This window comes from Hakea prostrata, chromosome 4 (genome assembly GCF_041222555.1).
Source record: "Hakea prostrata isolate BN-2017 chromosome 4, UWA_Hpros_2, whole genome shotgun sequence".
NCBI lineage: Eukaryota > Viridiplantae > Streptophyta > Magnoliopsida > Proteales > Proteaceae > Hakea > Hakea prostrata.
The window spans coordinates 32,014,507-32,018,856 of record NC_142603.1 but is presented as its reverse complement, the minus strand read 5'-3'; the positions used below and the strand labels follow the sequence as shown (position 1 = coordinate 32,018,856).

At 36.9% G+C, this 4,350-nt stretch overlaps 1 long non-coding RNA gene across 1 annotated transcript; it reads right to left on the bottom strand.

Moving 5' to 3' along the window:
- Positions 1 to 466: 466 nt before the first annotated feature.
- LOC149018693 (uncharacterized) lies at positions 467 to 2,830 on the bottom strand. The gene is made up of 3 exons (XR_016172964.1): positions 2,104 to 2,830; positions 1,447 to 1,525; positions 467 to 764 (listed from the first exon to the last, which is right to left on the bottom strand). It is a non-coding gene; the product is annotated as an uncharacterized LOC149018693 (long non-coding RNA).
- Between the last annotated feature and the right edge of the window lie 1,520 nt (positions 2,831 to 4,350).

Sequence of the window (4,350 nt, the reverse complement as noted above, 5' to 3'; positions counted from 1 at the left end):
AATTGTCAACTTACTTTGAAATTGCAATTAAACCGAGAATTTGAGATAATCCACTAGGTACAACCTAATCACCCCCCCCCCTCCTCTAAGTTACACCAACAATATATATCTTAGAGTGCAACAAAAAGCAGCTCTGTTTTCTTACAAAAAATCAAACAAAACATGGTGAAAAGCTTCACTTTGCTGGATGCAACAATTTAAATAAGACCATATCTAATGCACAAGGCTCCTACACTCAGTAGAACTTAAGAGAAACCTGATAGACGGCGTACGAATGAAGCATGCAGCGAATGACCACCCTGCAATCATATGATAATCATTATAAGATTCCCATCGATGTCTTCCTCAACATGCTGATGGAATGAAATGTAAAATGTAACTTATACACCAATCCTCGATGTTTTTGCCTTTCTTGAGTATCAATGGAAGCCATGGGAAGCCATTAGGAAGAACAAATTATGACCCTCTATTTAATGAGAGTCACGGTTAAACAAATCCGAATGTAGTGCTTAAACACCAAATAACAAGGTACAAGAAGATAAGTTCCTATTGATGCAAATTACAAGATGTAGGTAAATTTACATTCCATTCCATTTAAGAAAAATAATATAAAGGTTATGTTTAACACAAAACGTAAGAAAATCAAACTTACAGAATCGATAAGAAAATTTTGCAGTAAAAAATTTTCTTCTCTGGTTCGGGGCTGATGATCATCATCATCTTCTCATCCAATTTGGTTTAAGCCACATCAAGAATACCAGCCACTAGGATGTTGAGAATGAATGATGAGTATAGCTAGTGGAATTTTACATATAAAATATATCAATAATTTAATGTAACATTAATTGTGATGACATTAAATTTTTTTTCTTCCCCACTTCTAATTCTTCTTTACTTCTCTCATTTTGTTGTAAGTCAGTACATTTGTATAAATCATTAAATACACAGAGTTCTTTTCATGACTAAGTTTGTAATCGTCATGGCTGGGCTTCTTAACCACAAAATATCCTAGTGCATATTGTAGAGAGTAGAGGTTTCAACATCTTTACAGCAATATAGATTCAACATCAAATATTATTTGCAAGCAATGTCCAAGATAGTCTCCTGAAAGTGCATATTCTAGCCTGGATGGTGGTGGATAACAAGCATATTCATCCAAGTTCTAGAGAGATGTCACTTCATCAACGAAAAATGTAACCCAAAACCTTCTATTTTGGGCCTACTATAAAGGGGGAAGGAAAGGGGCTGTTAATAATGGAGAAACGGCAAAAAAGATGATATATTGTCTGGGAAGGATGTCAATTGGCCAAGAAAGCACAAACTTAGCAAACTAAAGCTACAATATTACATAATTTACTTTTTTGAACTATTGAGCTACTACACCACATCATTCTAGCAACAAAAAATGAAACAGACACTCATAGATCAAGGAAAATTAGAAATAACCTCCTCATAAACGTTTGCTTTGCATAGAAGGAATCATCCATGGGAAAGAATAGAACAACTGGTAGCCAATATCAGGCACCTGGAAAAAAGGAAAAAAAAGAAAGAAGAAGATGATTCTGTGCTGAGTAGCATTGTACCATCATATTATCAAATAATTTCTCTTAACAGGACAAAACTGAAAATATGTTCCATCTTTCCTGCTAGAATAAGAAAATAAAGGAACAGTGGCATGCTCTTTCACAGGAAATTGTGATTTAACCTTTCAAAGGTGCAAGGATTATAAGACTCCAATCCAAGAATCCCAAGTAAAGTGGCTAATTTCCACTCCATTTTCTTTCTCTTTATATAAACTTCTCTATATTTTCTTGTCAGTTCGCTATATTTTTTTCACTTAAAACCACCCCTCTGGATCTACCAACAATAATCGGAATCGAAAGCTCAAAATTAGGAATAGTAAAAAGCAAAAACGTTAGTAAGACTTAACGGCACGCATATCTATCAAACTCGGCCATAAAATTGAGTTCATTAAAATCACTACATAGTCTCCATTTCAAATAGTTGAAGAACAAATAAACAACTAATCGATTAGAAAATTTGAGAAATGCATCTTGATGTAAACGTTTTCTGCAGCCTTTTACTCTTCACTAAGGTCTTTACCATTGCTCGAAGACCTCCTACATATGTATCTTGTTGCGATTCTCCCCGCGTTGAGCTTATTTTGATTTTGAGTGGTCTAGACCACATCTCTGGGAACCTAAACACTGGTAATAGCGTCATAAGTTACAAAAACACAGCAAAAGCAGAAAAAAGCAACTCATGGAAGAGAGGTTGGTTCGTGTAATTTTAGGGTTGGGTGAAAGCCTTCCGCAACAGAGGATTATACTCACAACTACGAAAAACAGATCGAGGGAGAATGAGAGAGATCGAGAGGGTTTGAGAATCAGACAGAGAGAGATTCAGAGAGGTCGAGAGACAGAATCGAGAGACCGAGAGAGGTTGAGAGAGAAATCGAGAGACCGAATTGAAGATAAAATTTGTTCGACAAACCGAACCAACATCGCCTAGGCAGGTAACCAACAAAAAGGAAAAAAACGAAGGCGTGAGATACAGAGGCAAAAGGAAGAAAGATGAACCTACTTGAATTAGCCATGGAGATTTCGTTGACTTCATTAGGATCGAGCCAGACTCTCCCTCTTCCACACTTGAGAATGCTGGCAGAAAACCACTTCTGAAGCAGCGAAAATGAGAAGAGAAAGGGTTTTATATCGACCCAACTCGCTTGGGTAGTCCGGCTGGTGATTTCAGAGTTTAGCTCGAGGTGGTCTAGTTCTATAATGGAAGATGAACAACCTCATCAATGTCTACTGAGGATATTGTTACGGCTTCTCGGCTTCTCGGCTTCTTGTATCAACGAAATCCGAAACCTTAAAGGAAAATGAATAAGGAAGAAATTAAAAATTAAATTAATTCAATAATTTGAATTTACAATTATAGGCATAATTTACCATTAATGCAAAGGAATGTAAAATTTAATTTTATGAATTCGGAGGGATATTAGTGGAAAATTAAATTTAGCCATCTCCATTTGAGTTCATGCTTTTATAATAGTAGTATGATTTTCTGAATAGTTTACAACCCAACCTAGAGGCCTACAATTGATTATGTCCGTATTCAGAGACTAGTTGATTGGTTTAGTCGCCCTGGGCAATCAGCCCAAGTGACCAGTACCCCTCTGGTCACCCCAGGCAACCCACTCAACCAACCACTCCTTGCAGTGTTGGTTTTTGTTTCCCTTAATGATATAAGACCTTTAGGGTTAGTTCCAGCTTTGAACCAACATGTTCTTAAGACTTTTTGGGAAGCATGAGCATACCATTTGAGTGTCTTTTCGAAGTTGTAAAACAATAGCAAGGTGATGACGTTTACTTGTACATAATCATTATCGCTTTTTTATTTGATATGAGACTTGCATATTGATACACATGCTACTGTTTTAAGACTTAGGAATAATGTTTATGTTCTAAAATTACAAAATACAAGTCAATTGTTATTGATATTGATGTATGGATCAAACTCGAGGCATTATGACTTGAGTTGGTTTGTGGATTGTGAATGTTAATTTGAACCTTTTATTGTGAATGTTGATTTGAACTTTTTATTTCTTTTTGGGAGGTTGTTGTATGTTGTGATTGTGAATTGGAGAACACCTATCTGGGTACTTCCTAGCTTGGGATATTAGCGGTGGTGGTATGAGATATTGTCCTCTGATATCCTCACCACTTTTCACAATTACTGTTTGCCATGACTAAGAGGTCTAGAAGAGTATGGTTAAACACATTGTCATATAACAACCTATCGGTGAGAGTATTGATGCTTGATGACCCATGGCACTATTGTGCAATGGTGGGAGCTCAAGACTAGTAACCAATCCATGAGATGACACAACCACATTGTGGAAGCCATTTATTGGTAGGGTTGCATATAATAGGCTTGGTCTCATGGATGCTCAAGACCAGTAACCAACCTGTGAGAGGTTATGAGAGCTTCTTATTCATTATATGTGGATGACTAATAGGGTTAAAAGGAGGCGTAGTTCGAGTTAGTTGGAGCCATAATATAAATTGGCTCTAATAGGGGAGGATATTAAACTAAGAGTGTGAGATGCATGAAGGGAGGTATCTAAACCTAGATTGATGTGACTGAGTAGTTGACATGCATTGGGCTAGGTATACCCCTGACACACACTAGTCCTTATGCCAATGGTGTGTGAGAGAGGATGACCTAAACCCCATCCATGGTGATAATCCAAGAGGGATGCCTTTATCCTTTATTTGGTATCTCAAGACTGATAACCAACCCGTGAGAGATCAGAGTGATAAGACCTACCTAGAAGAGGTTGATGTT